General features: G+C 41.3%; 1 protein-coding gene across 3 annotated transcripts in view; it reads right to left on the bottom strand.

Moving 5' to 3' along the window:
• Positions 1-17,556, bottom strand: part of ACTR3B (ARP3 actin related protein 3 homolog B) — a 97,657-nt gene that overhangs the window by 25,628 nt on the left and 54,473 nt on the right. The window contains exon 3 of one of the 3 annotated variants that reach the window (XM_046930885.1): positions 11,018-11,139. The exons of the other annotated variants lie outside the window; for them this stretch is intronic. The gene's annotated coding sequence lies outside the window, so the exon portion shown is untranslated. The remainder of the gene's footprint in view (positions 1-11,017; positions 11,140-17,556) is intronic. 3 annotated transcript variants of the gene reach the window in all.

Here is a 17,556-nt window from a genome sequence, read left to right as displayed (position 1 = left end):
AGAAAGGAAGAGTTCGCCACACCCCAGCAAGCACTGCAGATGCTACTGTCCCTCACAGCAAGGCTCGCCTCACAGGTCACGTCTCAGTGGTGGTGGGGTTTGCCCCACCAGCATTTAACCACTCACTTGTGAAAACACAAACTGTGTTCCTCTGGGTGCAGGTGGCTGCAGCACAGCCTGCATATCCCCTGAGTTGGTCACGAGCAGACCCGGAATACACCAAATTAATACCCAACTCTCAAAACATTTGAGAAAACAAAAATAATAAGCTGCAACAAACATCACCTGCAAAGTTGTTGACATTCTATTTACATATACGATAATGATTTCTCATACGTGACTCAGCCATGGTCATACTGTGAGTGCGTGGTAGCACCAGAAATAGGCCTTGCAGATGCTTTGGCCCAAGTGTTAACCACAGGGACACATTTGTTAACCGTGGGGGTGTTGCTTTTTATCACCCTCTCCCAGCCGAGCATTGCTGTGCAGAAGCTCACACAGAAACAGGCTTTATATGAAGCCATGAAAATGTATCCCCTGGTCCTCAGAAATGCCATCTTTGGTGCAATAACTGTAGACTGTTGTGGATGCCTGGGGGGGTTGTTCAGCCATTTACCCCACACCGAGCTCATTCACTCAACATATTTGCTCACACCGGTCCCCGTAGAAATTTTGGAAGATAACAGAGCATGGTGGAAGGCAGCCCAATTTGTGTGTTGGAAAGGCTTTGTTATCAGTGTGCTGAGATAGCTAACAGGCAGGCTCTAATAAGTGCGCTCAAGGATTGGGGATTCAAGGTGGATGGAAATCATCTGGTTCCTCTTCAAGACAGCCAAATCTGAATGACACGTTAAAGGCACTGCTTTGGGATGCAACAGAAAAGGGGAAAAAAAGAAAGAAAGAATTCTTTGACATCCTTGGCCAAAATTTCCCCTCTCACATGCTGTCGCACAATATGCTATGCTTAGAGAATACATGCTCATATGCTACATGGGCACATTTCTGTAACATTTCTTACCATTCTCAAGTTCCCTTTCCACCCCCACCCCCCAGCTGCGATGGCAGAGAAGAAAGCTTCATCTGGAAAAGGAGATTTTGTTCTGTTCACACGTAGCCTGCAGGCTGCATATAGAAATTCAATTTGCAAACAGCTGCAGAGGTTTGAAAAGTCTGTGCCCTGCCCTTTTCTTCTCAAGATGTTTATTGTCATCCCCAGGGCATTGATTACTACCCCCTGGCTCTCCCAGCTGTTTGCTGGAGTGCTCCCCAACCCACTTCAAGCAGAATCAGCTGAGGTAGTTCAAACAGTTTAAGTAGGTGCTGTGCACTAACTTAGTCGCTTATGCCTGAAGAGGGTTAGGGAGCGTTCAAATTGCTTTGTTAGCAGAGGGGAAGGGATGGGATCGGATCAATCACTGTAACATTTTCCAGCTGGATCCAGAAGAAGATATCTGTCCATAGTCAAGTAGCAGAGAGACAAGTCCATGAAATAGAATGTTAGCCAGGAAATGACTGTAGTCAGACACTCCGCTCTGTGCTGGTGAGGCCTCGCCTGGAGTACTGTGTCCAGGCATGGAGTCTTCAGTACAGGAGAGCCATAGACCTGTTGGAGTACATCCAGAGGAAAGCCACAGAAATTATTCAAAGGATGGAATACCCCTCCTATGAGGACAGGCTGAGAGAGCTAGGGCTGTTCAGCCTGGAGAAGAGAAGGCTCCAAGGTGACCTGAGAGCAGCCTTTCAGCATCTAAAGAAGAGCAACAGGAAAGAAGGGGGCAGACCCTTCAGCAGGGTGACAGAACAAGGGGAAATGGTTTCAAGCTTAAAGAGGGTAGATTTAGGTTGAATGTAAGGAATAAGTCTTTTACAGTAAGGTTGGTGAGGCACTGGAACGGGTTGCCCAGAGATGTGTTGATGCCTCATCCCTACAGACTTTCAAGGTGAGGCTGGATCAGGCCCTGGACAACTTGATCTAGCCATGGGGTTCCTGTTCAATGCAGGGGAGTTGGACTACATGACCTTTAAATGTCCCTTCCAACTCTAAGGATTCTATGATAATATACATCAGTTGGTGGTCTTACCCAGCAGCAGTGAGAAATGATGTGAAAACATTTATACATCCAGGTGATATATTAGAACTCTAATAGCTAGCAATTATTTAAATGAAAATAATGGTGAATAATTCCTCAGGTAGGAGAAGAAGTAGGAGACACCTATCTATACAGCTCAGCAAATGATAGATTCTTCTTCAGTGTGTGGAGGACATCATGGCTTCTCCCTCAGAACACAGAAGTTATTATTTCTACTTTCATGCTTTTAGCCAACGTAGATCATGACATCCCTCTACCTTTTGTACAGTGTAGGCCACAACAGTTTGACAAGTTTAAGCTATACTGAAAGGAAAGCGACGTCCAAGAAGGTGAGGTAGTCTCAGTTTGAATATCTGTACAGCCTACCATGAGTTACACGATTAAAGCTCTGCTGTTTTACATTGCTTTGTCTACACCCCTTTTCACCACAGTATCCACATGCCTTTGAGGAATGTATTAAGTGATGTGGCTAATATCTGCCATTCTTTCATTTTAGTCTCAAAGGGAGAACTGTGTAGGCAGCAGAGGGTTGGGCTTTATTTTCAGTTTGGTTTTTTTTTTATTTTGAAGTGTTGATGCTACTGTATGTTTACAATAAAGAAGGTAATCCAAAGAAGTAGATGTTGAGGTTTTGATAACTCTTAACTCCTGTGAGACTTTCTCAACAGCAACAGAGCAGAAAAACTCAAACTTCTTAGATAACTGAAACAGCGAGTGTGAGCTCAGCTAAGAAAGGTCAGTATGGAAGAGAAGAGTGGTGCTGGTGCATCTGAACCAGCTTCCTAAGATGAACTGCACGTCGTGTTCTAGATTATGCATCTTAAAAGCTGATGGTGTCATACTTAGATATATCACATTGCTATTTTGGAGAAGTAGAATGGCAGACCAGCTTCAGTTACACATGCAATCTGCCAGGAGGAGACGGGTTCCTAAACAAGATGGATTCAGAAGCTCAGAGTCCAGGGACGCCACCAAATTAATTAGCAAGTAAACCAATTGCCTTTGCCTAGCCTCAAATAAATGAGGCTGCAAATAAGATTTTGTTTGCTTACATAACCTCTCCCTCTGCTTCATCAGCTTCAGCCAGCTCTTTTTCATTGCTGAACTATAAAAGTATTAGGCTAACTTGGTGGTACCAATAAAAGCAAAGATCTTTGAAGGGCTATACTGCCAGCACTTAAGCTCGTATTGTCCAAGCAGCTTTCTTTCAGGCTGTATGTTTGTGATGAATTCTAGTTAAAGGCATAGTTGTGAGCATATATTTCTTCCATCGCTGCTTTTTTTAGAGGAAACCTTCACAGAGGCCCCAAGAACTTCCTCCTGCACCCCTGCCTCCTTGCAGAGAGGCCTGTAGTATCTCAAATCAAGAAATATGAGGGTGAGAGAGCACTATTGGCACATCTGAAGTTTCTGTTCTATCCAGTCATCATCCTCCATCTAAAATAATTTGAGCTATGTATTTTTTAAAAAATACCTTCAAATCTAATGCTTCAATCTGTAGACAAATGGCTGGTCAGCACTGTTCCTCTAAACCTTGATTTTTGGCAAGTAGTGGAAATCTGTTATCAGATCTTATCCTGTGAATTGTTTTTGAGTTAGATATACTACACCCTCTAATTTCTTTCATCTGACAAGCCAGAAACTGTGCTTACATATTGGTCACAAATACATGATTGCAGCCTTCACTTGTTTTCTAAGAAGTAAAAAAGGATGGCAACACTAAAAAAGACTCACTTCAGAAGATCAAAAAGTAACAGTGTGAAAGACAGGTCTTTAATCCCCAGATCATCTCTAACATGAGATGAGTTTAAGGGCAGTTGCTACATCATTGTCATCTAATAATCACTAGGAAAGGTCACAAAGAGTTGGTGTTCACACACAAGAAATCACAGAAGTATTATTCAATCTCTGGGCAGTAGATTGCTGGAGAATCTAGGCTTTCCCCTTTGACACAGCCAAAGAAAAAGGGAAAAGAAAAAAAAAATGGGAAAAAAAGAAAAAGCAGCAACACAGGGCAAACTATTCTCACAAAGATACATCTAGAGAGCACACATTAACCTATTCTATGTTCTTTGTTTCTGTAGACCTTTAAACAGCTACTTCTAAGACCACTCTGCAACAGACTCCATCTGTAATTTAAAGCACATGAGTAATCCTGCTGAAAACAATTATCCATACTCCTAAGCTTATATACCGTAAGTGCAAACTGGGGTCTAAATAAGCTTTAGTCCCTACCAAACTGTCGGCCTTAATATATCATGGCAGAAAATCACAAGCTGCTTATGCAATCAATAAAAACTTCTTGCTGTCTTTATAGTGGGGACTTTTGTTATGAGAAAGTTAAAAGACAGTTCATGGTTTGGTTGAAAGGCAACAGAGTTGTACATCTTCTATAGAAAATGTGACATTTCTTAAAGTCTTTTTCATTTGTCTTTCCCACTGCTGTGTGATCCTTTAATTGCCTCATAAATATATGGGGGAACATTGCCATTTCTAGCACTGCCTGCTCAAAAGAGGCTTTTATGCCCCAGGTAGAATCTTTCTGTGCTTCTCATGTTTCTAGAACATAGTCTATTTCTGCTTTTTTGTGTGCGTATGATAGGGTTGAACAGAATCAGAACCCAATATTCCCACTGAGATTGCATCACCAGCCACAGTATGAACAACAGCTTCCTATCTTCCTCTTTGTATAAGCCACTCTGGACTGATTGCTGATATCTGTTTTCTTAAACAGTGCCCAGTGACTTCCTACCTCTCTTTCCTGAGTGGATACTGTTAATTTAGACCTACTCAAAACATTTTGGATTTTATCTAATCTATTTTCTGTTTGTACCATATTCATCACCATGGTAGCTGAATGCCATAGTGTCTTTCAGGTAGAGGCTATGCAAAGCTTATTTTAAACCACTCCAATTCTTTGCCTTTTAAATTGAGTTCTAACAATTTCAGCTTACTCCCGCTGAGAAATTACCCTTCTGCTCCTCATAAATAACAGTCTGAAATTTGAAACTAATCCAGCAGGACCTGGGACCCTCTTTGAGCTGGGAATATCAACCACAGTAACTCTGACAACTATGTTAATAATACCCTTTTATTTAGTTACTTCTCTTACTCTAAGAGAAATGTTGTGATAGAACATTCATAATTAATGAAAGCAATAGTTCTTCAAACTCAAGCAAAGCAAGCAGTCTTCTACTAAGCTCTAATGCTCACTTTCACATCTTTTAACACTCTTGTCTACCTTGAAATCTGGTTATCATTAACATGATAAAACTCTGACTACATATGTATGTACAAATACAATATATATGTATAGCATAAATGCATTACCTGTTTTTAAAACACAACACACATTTTTTGTTCCATATACTCAATGCTGTATATTTTATGATGCTCCACCATTGAACCTGGCAAATATCTCTAATTCTAGAAATAAAAAGAAGCTACATAGGGGGTTTTACCCCATCGCTTCTGAGGAAAGTATAGTCAGTATATAGAGAAGGTCTGAACTACTCCTTCCATCCCTATCTTCCTCAACAATGCAGCTGATACATTTACAAATTGCAAATGTAAGGGGAAAAAAAAGAAGACTGCCTATATTGAACATGGAAATAGTGTAAGGTCAACTGTATGTTTCTAGTTTTTATATTAATTTTAGTATTCGTTTTCAAATTCCTTGTTTGAGTATTCAGTGTGATATTCAAAGGAAAAAAAAGCTCGACAATAGTTGCTACCCTCACTCCAGTTTAAGCACATTGCACAACTTCATCCAAGCCTGAAGAAAGGGTAGAAGCTTGAGAGATTTAAAAATACTGAGCAGATGTGTAAAGAAAATCACCAAGAAGCTAACAGTGAAAGGTCAGAATTGCCTTCACAGGTAGAGAGATGACAGCATCAGCACAGTTAGATCATTAGACAACAAAGTAACATGGCAGACATCTTCCAAAGTGTCGATATCTAAAGGACTATGGGCTTAACCTGTCTGAAGCTGTTACAGAAGGGGATCAGAACAGTACAGAACAAGCAACAAGTGATGATTTTGTCATCCCTGGTGCCACACAAATCTTTATCTTCTTGGCAACAATGCATTACAGGCAGTTCTGAAAATGGTGACTCAGGATGTTGAGGTGAATGAGCACACACAGAAGATAGATTAACTTTCTTCCAGAGGTACTCCAGAATACAAACAACAGCCCAGCTCCACACTGTATAAAATCACCGCCACTACAAGAAATGCATCAATTCAAAGGCAACTACACAGATTTGTGCAAAACCTCCTAAGGTTTCCACCCTTAAAAGTGACTGCAGATTCAACTAACCCACTAGCGTTGAAACTGTACATCTTGTCTTCTGTGCACTGAATGGAATATTTTCTCCTATTACTGCCTGAATCACTAAAATGTCAATCACATAACTTTTATGCAATGTATGAGGGCTGCTCTGAAAGTAATGCCTCCTATTTTATGATGTTGGCCCTCCACATCAGAGGTGGATGTTGCTCGTGTGGCAGTAGAGACTGAACCTTTCCACCAATATGCCATTACATTTTGTTGCTGTTCAACAGATGGCAGCAGAGAGGCAGTCTGACATGGAAGGTGTGTCATTGAATTCCTCCATGCGGACAAAGTGGCATCCATTGACATTCACTAATCCTCGCTGAAAGTTTATGGATACCAAACAGCGCATGTGAGAAAAGTGAGGTGGTGAGTGGTGCATTTCAGCAGTGGTGACAGCGACATGAAAGACAAGCCTTGTGTCAGGTAGCCATGCAGATTTTTACGAGCATGGCATGCAGGCTCTTGTTCATCACTGGTGAAAAAGCATTGCTAATGGTAGTGCCTGTGTTCAAAAATAGCATTTTATAGCTGAGAATTTGATCTGTCAAACAGTGTTATTGTGCTCTTTGCATCTGTTGTAGCTTCCATGGAAGTAAATAAGAGGCACTATTTTCAGAGCAACTTACATAGTTTTTATCAAATCTCAGATACGCTCAAGTTTCGTAGTTTGGTAAGTTTCCCCATAACATTTTGTTCATAAAGCATAGATCTGTTTGTCACAACGATGCCATATGATACCTCATCTGAGGCCCAGGATAGTTGTTTGTAATTCAGAACTGATTTCTTCATTAAGACCATGAAGCAAACGAGATTGCAATGGTCTGATGAGAGCCAATCTCGATATCTTCCTGCCCAGCCTACCTCTGCAGATATGTCAGCTAGACTAGTTTGGACAGGCAAATCAGTTTGTTGTTTGTTTTGTTGTTGTTGTTTTTTAAATACATCAAATGAATCAACACATCAGCAAAGCAGCAACATATTTTTCCAGTTACTAAATGTATTTGTTAATCAGCCAAACCAGAGATAGCAAGGAGCCTGTCTGTGGAAACAAAGCCTTCGGTTCATCAAGTCACCACAAGAACTGTCACACACAGCACAAACATCATTTTGATCTAATCAGAGTTTACAAAGACATTTACTGTAGCCTTACATAGCTGTCCAAAATCGTGGAGATCCACATTACATGTGACAGAATCAACCCCAGAGACACAAAATGGGGTCGGACCAAGCCTTGCCTTAGAAGCAAGGCAGTAGTCAGTCTCAAGCACCGTTAAAAGCAGCGTGCCATTCCTCATCTCCAGACTCCCTGATATTTATATCAAATATCTTTCCAAGTCTTTCCAAACAACTTTCCCAAGCAGTAGAATTGTTTTTTTAAAAAAAGGCTTTTGGGGAAAGTCTTGTGAATACATCAGGTTGTAACAAGTCACCCACCAGCAGGGCTGTGAGGCTGCTGCTGGCACACAGTACTTGGAGGTGGAAACCCAGCCTTCCACAAAAGCCAGGGGCTAATTCTCTTCAGTAACATTAAAATACCAGCACGTTCTTTCTGCCAAGGGAGGAATGGGTTGTTTCCTCCAACAAAGGCTATCCCACAAAAAGATTCACAAAAACCGGAGCCGGACTCTACTTCTACTTTAGTTAAATATATTTGGGTGGGCTTTGGCTGATGAAATTGATTCCGAATCCCAAAAATCTCTACTTGGACCTACCTCCAATCTGCAGTAAAACTGCAGATTATGAGATGTTGTGTTTACTTGCATTTCACAGGTCATGCATCTAAAAGCTGCCACCTACTGCAGAGCACTCAGAGTTATGGTTGCTCTGCTGCCAGCTGCCCACTGATTTACACTTTTTTGCTTCTGTACGTCAAGCACCAGAAAGATTCATGCCTTCCTTATTTTTCTAAGCTGTTCAAGCCCAGCTGACATCAAAACTTAACATTTGTCTGCATGAGATATGAGAGAAAACCCATCTTCCCAAATGAGTGTTTTCATCTTCAGCTAGATGGAAAAATGTAATTTTCTCAAATACTCTTCACTGTTTCTTCTCCCTCAGTCCTTGTGTCTCCACTAACGCCTCCCTGCTCTTAACCCCACTTTTTTTTCCTTTGGCTGCAACGTGTATTAAGTAACAAAGTTGGACTTCTCCAATAAGTAATAGAATTTTGCTAATGAATTATAAAACGTTTTGATACTACTACTGTAGAAAGCCAAAACGCCTCACTCCAAGTCTCCTCTATCTCAACTTCGCCATCTGTGAAAACAAAGACTTTCAAACCCACAGCCCTTCGGTTTCACACAATACCTCCACATGCACCAGAGAACAACAGGTCTGTTCTGCACCTGGAGAAAACTGCAAACATTTGCAAACTGCTCTTGATCTCTGCATCTTAACAACTGGTAGCAGTGGCAGTGCAGCAGCGTGGATTGGGCTGCAGGTGATTAACCAAGTGGGTGGCACATCTCAGGATCTCTTCACTCTGCTTGTTGCCCAAGCAAAGCAGATCAAAGTTAAATGTGCTCACCCATGCAGACCCTCAGCTGAAGCAGACATACATGTCCACTTCACTGTTGTGTGAGTCCTTGCATACCAAACCTCCTCCTGCCTATATTCCCACTCTGATAAGTTAAGGCTTGTAGCAACTCTTTAGAGCAGCTAAGGATGAAGCACTTCTCGGGAACTTGTGTGGGTGCTGCGTCTTGCTTCAGTTACGGGTTGTTCCTTTTTTTCCCCTTCGTAAATTCAGCTATCATTACAGTAGCTGAGACTATCACATGATGGAGTTGAAAATAAGAAAGGCTATCAGTAGGTGCAAGCAGTGATGTGAAGACGCAGTACTAATCATCTCAAGCTCTGACAACAAGAAAGTGGATATCACACATAGGCAACACAGGCAGATGCAATCAGGCAGCTGCACCCTTTACCATAGAGCAAGTTTTCCATCTTATCTACTTATTGCAGATCCACAATTATTTTTCCACTCAGCCAGGCACTATAGCTCCCTCAGGAAAGGTATGGAATTGGCATGAAAAAAATAGGAAAGTAAAATGTTTCTTACTGTTTGAAAAATGTATCTGCTTCACAGCTTTAGGGATGAAACATGAGATTAATGTAACTCAGGAGCACAGAGTTAAGAGAGGATGGGGTAATAGCTTGAAGATCACCTAGCAGCCACATCTGCCTATCCACTACCTCATCACTTTGTAAACACGTACTTACAAAGTAATGGCTCCTTTCCCTGCCCCCAGCCAGCCCTCCTGGAATGATAAATTAATAAATAAAGAAATAAACAGGGGACTTGCTTCACATTATCCTTACCTAACACAATGCAATTTTAAAATAAATAAGTGAACAAATAAAAAGTGTGCCTAAGTTTATAGCCAGAAGGCCAGAGTCTTCCCCCTTACATTATGAGAAAATCCTGACTTTAGTCAATTTAGTGATACCCTCAAATAGTGATTCAAACTGCTTGCTGTCATATCAAGTAGCTGTCACAAGAACTAAACTAAACTTAATTTTTAAAAATAGAAAAAAAAAAATCAGCTGCGACAGCGCTTTGGAATACAAACTGACCTGAGGTGTGTAGAAAAGAAGAAACATGCTGAGCCCTTAACACTGTCACAGAAGTGCTGTGAAACTTCTGTACTTCCTGCAAAGCTCTGCGGACAAAAGTAAATACCCCATCATCTTAGTATATATTCACTCCCATTTAAAAAAAAGGGGAAAAGAAAGACCTAGGGAACCACAAGCCAGTGAGCCTCATGACTGCACATGGGAAGATCATGGAACAGATCCTTCTGAAAGCTGAGTGAGACAAGGAGGTGATGTGATGTGAGACAGCACAGCTTCACCAAAGGCAAATCATGCCTGACCAGTCTGATGGCCTTCCATGAGGGAGTGACGGCATCGGTGGACAGAGGAAGGGCAATTGATATCGTTTTCCTGGATCTGTGTGGGACCTTTGAGATGGTCCAGCACCACATCCTTATCTCTATATTGGAGAGATGTGGATTTGAAGGCTGGATAATGGATAATGAGTTGGTTGGATGGCCAGAGGGTTGTTGTCAGTGGCTTTATATCCAGGCGGAGGCTACTCTGAGACCAGCACTCTTTAACATCTTTATCAGTGACACAGACAGTGGAATCGAGTGTGCCCACAGCAAGTTTGCAGATGACACCATGCTGAGTTGATATGACAGAAGGAAGAGACCTCTTGACCCATTACTGTTATCCAGAAGTAGGCTGGAAGTGGGAGATGAGGGAGCAGCAGGGACTGCTTCAGCAGGCTTGAGGCACTAAAGGAATACATGCCTCACTAGGATCAGGCATTCCTAGGGTTCTCCTGTGAGGCTGGTTCTTCCCCTGCTCTCTCTCAGCAGTGTTTCACTTGACAAACTTGTCTGTTTGTGGGTGCCTAATTCATTGTAATGGAGATCCACCATTGAACCACACTCACTGTTTTCCAGCAGGGACATTGCCTGCTAAGGGGTGTGTTTCAGGCAAACACTGCCAGCATTTCCTCCAGTGAATTAGCCTTTGGGACTTCATGTCTCTGACTTTGTCTTAAGGCACTAAACAGCTTCTCACCTGAAGCAAAACTGCAAGCAGGCATGCTGTTGCCTGCAGATTTCACACAGCCTCCAGCACAATCACAGAACCTGTGAGCTGCTCGGGTATATTTAGAATCCCACGTTGTCATTACTTTCATCCTACAAAAGGGAGGGAAAAAAATCAAAGAAGAATGGAAGCAGACGATAAATGCACAGCTGGAGAATGTCAGCAGTCACCTCAGCACTGGCTGGGCCTGATGCACCTGTTGTTTAACAGAAAGTGAGCAGATAAACCAGAGAAAAGAAAATCAAAGTTAATTTCTACTGCTGTGGTCAATACACACTGTGTGTACAGTAGTCCATCTAGTCATAGAAAGGTCAATGCATAGCCAAGTGTCAGCAGAGATGCCTGTAATTAACGATTTAAATCACAGTTGTTGGCTAATTAGCTTGGACTGTGAAATGTGATATTTTTCCCAAGATAGGATCCCAAGAGAAAGAGGAAAATATCAAAGATGCGGATAAAGTTGGAGCTCTGACTCCAAAAGCTACTTCCACAATCACTCAAACCTATCAGGGCTGCTTCCTCTTGGTCTGCCAGGCCCCTAATTTATGTCTATTAAAACATTTGCAGAGCTGCTTGCAAGCTACCTGACCTATTTGTGTTCCTTTTCACTGTTCCTAAGACTCCTCATCTATCTAGCTTTGTTTAATTCCTCAGAGGCCTCAGAGAAGTTGGAGGTCACTTGCTCATACACACTTTTAATTATAATAATGGATAAAATTACCCAGATAATAATATTTTTTACCTCCACTCTTCCTTTTCATTTAATCTAGGGGGTTGGGAACTACACTAGTAAAAACTTCGTTTATCAGGATTTTGTTTGCCAAGAACAAGAAGGAAAGGGGGGTAGAGATCAAAAGTCTGGGTATTTTTTTTAGTTGTTCTCAAAGCAACTATTAGGTTCACTTTGGTAGGGTAGGAAAATACAGCAGTCAGCTGATAACCCCAGAGGACGGAGTGAAAAGAGCTCTTCTGGGTCACAATAACTCCATGACTGTCTAAATAATTCAAAACTTAATGTTGTTATCCTTAAATTCAGAAAGGGGGAAGCACTTAGAAAAAAAAACCAACTATCACCAATGCTAGTGATGTTACATTCAATTAGAAGCTGATCTTGGGCTATGACTGCAACAACAGTAAGATTCACTGGCAACTGCAATGGTCTCTTAGAAACACAGTGGCCTTTGTGAATCCAGTGACCTTTATGAATGGTCATAAGTCCTCAGACACCCTGCTCTTGTTGCATAGAATCCTTGCAATTGCTTTTATTACGGATGGTAACTTGTGAAATGCCACACCGACATGGAGAGCCTCCCAGAAATCCGTGGTAATAGCTTCCAGAAGTTTACTACAACTCCATAGAACCAAAGAATCATTAAGGTTGAAAAAGACCTCAAAGACCATCACATCCAACCATCAACCCATCCCCACACCCACTAACCATGTCCTTCAGTGCCATGGCCACGTTTCTTGAAAACTCCCAGGGATGGTGACTCCACCACCTCCCTGGGCAGTCTGTTCCAATGCATCACCACACTGACTTACACCATCTTCTCTGTTATGGACCATCTGTTTAGTAAGTCCAGGCTAGTGCTTGCTTGCAGCTCTTTGGAAGGCATCATAACATTTCTTACTGCAGTTGCTACCCTGGGCAAAATCATTTTTGTTGAAACTCTGGTGATGTCAGGGGATTTGTATAGAAATTATTTTAAGCCTACTGCAATTCCCTGGCAAATTAAAGGGTAGAAGTTACCCTGCTTTGGGCCAGGCACAAATAACATTCTGGATCACCTTTGGATGGCCTAGCAACGGGGTCTTTCCTTCTGGGCACCTCACTTTGTGCTTCAGAACGTTAAGCTTTGTTTTTTAGACAGTAAATTTCACAGAGAAGAAATCCACCTTTGAGATCCCAACCACAGAACAGCTCAAAGAGGCTGCATGATCCTACAGCCCAGAGAGGAACCACGTCTTACAGCAGCAGCCTGAATCTGTGTAATTTTGAAGCATAAGGCAACTGCAGCCTTAGTCTCCACACTGAAAATCTTAAATTACTCAGATTTGTTGTAGTGAAGTGCTTCATTATCGGTCAGTGTTTAAATATAACCTAATCCACTGCTGCACTGCTTATTAAAAATTAAGGTAGCAGAAGAGGTGACCACGTTTTTATGATCTACATAATCAGAGACAGTACTTCAGAACTCCAGAAAACCCCATTTGCAGATAAAGAATGCTGTCACATACTTTCTCCTCCATAAACAACTATTACCAGATCTCAGATCTCTCAGCAAGTTCATTATAAACATGCACCATCAGAAAACTCAGGCTGTGACTGCTTATGTGAGTGCACAAATCGTACAGCTGATGTAAAATCTTATGCTTTATATATATATTTAGAATTCATTTTCATTCATAATATACTTGAATGCTCACTAAAAAATTTGCTGCCTCAATGAACGCTCCTATCAGCATCTTACTGTCATTTGCAGAAAATCAAGTATTGAAATAGGTATGAACACGAGCAAAGTGAATCCGTTTAAAAAACAGAGAAATGCTACTTATCTCAAAGTGGGATTTTTTTTCCAGTAGTGCCTGAATGCAGTGAATATAGGAAATCAAAATACAGGGCGGTGTTCCCAAGTTACAGGGCTATTTTGTGCTGCCCTAACATAATATAACCATAGATGTCTGCTCAGCTTTACATACAGTATGAAGAGGTTTCCATCCTAGGGGAGCTTCACAATTTCAAAACCAAAAGAGCAAAATCTTGTACTCAATCCACTAGAGAGCCAACAAGAACATTTTCTTTTCGTGTTCCATTTTAGCTACGGCCTTTGTCATTCAGATATTTTAGTATAATTAACCTCAAGGTCTATAAAAAACCTTTTTGCACAAGACAGCTGTTACACTGATATCACTAACTGATGATGTCTCCAGAATTTAGAAAAAAAACCTTCCCCGTTTTCATTCCATCAGAAGAGACTCCTCGAGGACCCTTGTTTACCACCAGCCTGGATTCTCTGACAGAAAAACTACAGATCAGTCAACTCTTGGCTGAGTCTGTTCTGTGCCACTCCTATGTCCATCTTCCATCCTCATGACAGAACCACAAGCATGGCAAACAAACATGGACAAAGCACACTCTCTTTGCAACACTCCACATGTACAGTTACCTCCTAAGAGTTGCTGCAAGCTGCTTTACACAGAGAATCTCTGAGGTAAATGAAACCTATGTCACATGGAAATAGCTTCCCATAGCACCAAAATTCTGAACAGCTTCTGACAACACCAGTGCAAGGCTATTTGATACACACCTCTGGTCACAGGTGTCCCATTTAAACAGATGCAAGAAACTTCTAAACAAGACAAACCTAACAGGTCTGGGATAGGTCACGAGCAACGCAACTTGTGACTCTTCTAGCTGCTGTGTGGAAACAAAGATTACAGAATCAGAGAAATACTGACTTCAAGAAGTTTCCAAAGGTCATCTGAACCAACCTCCTACTCAAACCCAGACTATTGCCAACTCTAGAACAAGTCAGTCATAGCTTTATCTGGCTGATGCTTGAAAATCCCAAATGATCAAGATATCACATATTCCAGTGCTGTATTTCAGGACCCTTCTGGACTGATGCAGTTGAGTGTTACAGCCATTTCCTTCAGTGCAGTACCACATGCATGCTTTCTGAGGGTGCATTCTCACTGAACACAATGAAAATACTGGAATAGTATCAGCCCCAGTACCAACCCTGGGGCTCTCATCTACTTACCAGTCACCAGCTGGGCACTGGCCTACTGATTACTGTTCATCACGTCTTCAGATCCAGGCAATGTTCAACTAATGTAACATTCTGCTCATCAAACCCTTTCTCAGCTTCCAGATAATAATGCTATGTTGTCAAATCTTACTGAAGGTGAGATATATTATTATTATCATTACATTAGTATTATTATTACATTCATTAGTCTTCCCTCATCTTTGTAGCCAGTTATTTAACCATATATTTACCAACCAGGTTGGTCAAGCATGATTTACCATTGGTAAATAAATCCATGTCCACTCATCCTTGTCATTCCCTGTCATTGTGTTTTTGTGTGTTTGGAAATTAATTCCAAGAGTATGTGCCCCTTGAAAAGCATATCGAGCTTCAGTTGCAGTGGCAAAACTAACATCATACAACATCTAAATATGTTCAACAGACATTCAGGTATTGGGATTTTGTCTGCACTGCGAGCACAGCTACGGAAGCAGACTGGCGTTACTGACCAAGTTCATGCTGGGGCTTGTAGACACAGTGAAGTAAGACTGCCACAGTGAATCTGTCATCCATACTAAAGGCAGCCAGCTACACTCCAGTTTTTTCTAATAGATTTATTTCAAAGATGATTCAGATGAAGTTGTAGGTATCTCTTGGGTAAGTTCACTATCAAGCCCCACTTTCAAGACAGTAGCCAACAAATGAGGCATTCCCTGAATATGGCCTAGAGAGCCATTACTGAGGTGAAAGTGTGGTCTAGCTAAACAAAGGTTTATAGCCTTCTATAAAAACGTACCTCTTCCTATTACTATCACTATCAGTTCTGACAGCTGTTATCTCTCCACGTATATTTTATGCTTCTTAATTCTAACATATGATGGCACTTCGCTTCCCAATATCCAATTGACATTCTTTTGATGTATCTTTTGGGCTGGTGCCTAAGCGCATTTGCAAATAGTTTAGTGCTCAATTTAGGGCTGAGTATATTCCCAGAATTCCTTTGGCAATCAATTATTTATTACTTACAAGTGTTAAGTTCAAAAAGAAAAGAAATAGATGTATATTTCACGCTGACAGGAGGTCCGCAGGGATTACAGAAAACAGAAACTTTAATGCTAAATTTGTGTAAAGTGGGTAAAATGGGGATTCCCTAGTCAGTTCTTAAAAAAATTAAAAAAAAAAAAAAGAAAAAAGAAAGAAAGAAAGAAAGAAAAGAAAATGGCCTGGATTATTCACTTTTTCTTCCTGGGCTTTATCTCATGGTTTGAAATGCACATCTGAACTGTACCATTAGTTCTCTGTACTACAGGGGCAAGGTCTGGTTTGCTTTCATTAAGGAGTACCAGTTGGCTTGGACTCACTGTCAGCTACCTGCATGCACCTTTTAGCAGTATATCCGGTGTGGCATACGTAGTTAATTAATTAACCTACTAATTCATTTCTATTGACAAGCCTAGGATTTGCTTTAATTTTCCAGCAAGGCCATACCACTTGTATGGCTTCTTTGTCACATTTGTAAAACTTGAGGTTTGCAAGGGCAACAACATTTAAATAAAGGGGAACTTGTAAGAGCAGAATTTAGAAAGATCATCCATACTTTATCAAACAGCCTTGTAGAAATGGAGAACAATTTATCAAACATGTTTAGACGGGACAAAATACGGTTGAATCTGTGGGGTACAAACAGTGATGGAGGCTCTCAGGGGTCAGAGCTAGAGAACTCAGAACCAAATTCCCTCTGCAGTCACCACTGCCTACTCATCTGTCACTATAAATCACATGCTCCTCTCTGTAAGGTTTTAATTTATTGCTAGCTTAAACTGGGTCCCAGATCAGGTGCCAAATAAAGACAGCTTTTGTATAAGCAAGAAATATCCCTCGCCAGGTCACCAATACAAAACCAGCCCTTATCTGTGTGGCTAACTGCTACATAAGGCATATCTGGCAGTTTCACAGTGAGCCAGCACAGAATTATTCAAACAGGACGGAAGCAGCAGCAGGAAAAGAACAACCTGGTGCAAACAAACAAAGAGGAATTCAAACTCAGCAATACAAGCTGATAAAAGGCAACCCCCAGAAATAAGAAGTCTACTCACGAGTATATGTGAATGGCTGCACAGACCAAGTTTATTTATGATGTAGCTCTGCAAGCCGAAATGTAAAGCAGAATATCCAGCAACCAGCTCTGAAACTTTACAACGGATGCCAGAATTTAGTAACAACCTGGGCTGTTTTTTCATAGCCAGCAGCCCATCCACCAATGGACTCAATTCTTCCCTCTTTTTTTTCCCCAGGTTATACAGCAAATCTATCACCTTCTCTGAAGTCACTGAAATTATAACACCCTTGTAATTTAACCTGCTTATTTGTCATGCAAACGGATAAATTATACTACTGTAAAACTGAGATGCATCTACAGAAAGTGGCAGCTCTCCAGGTAAAAAGAATCAGCCATCTGCTCTCAGAAAATCTAATAAAGCCCAGTGACAGATCACTTCAGTTATTGAGAGAAACTTGGAACAGTGGGGCAGAAATCAGCCACATGAAACTGGAGGAGTCACACAACAGACAGGTTGTGCATAATCGGAAAGGCAGACCATCATTTGCTTTGCCACCTGCAGATTCAACATCCACCTTAAGTCAGAACTTTCATCCAACAACCATCCAAATGGTTGTTGCTGTTATCAATGCTAGCTGAGACTTATTACAGCTTTGAGGTGGTCCTTAATTCATCAGCCTTTTGGGCACTGAGCGTTA

This window comes from Gallus gallus, chromosome 2 (assembly GCF_016699485.2).
Source record: "Gallus gallus isolate bGalGal1 chromosome 2, bGalGal1.mat.broiler.GRCg7b, whole genome shotgun sequence".
In the NCBI taxonomy this organism is placed as follows: domain Eukaryota; kingdom Metazoa; phylum Chordata; class Aves; order Galliformes; family Phasianidae; genus Gallus; species Gallus gallus.
The sequence above is the reverse complement of the archived record's forward strand: the minus strand, read 5'-3'. Positions and strand labels throughout refer to the sequence as shown.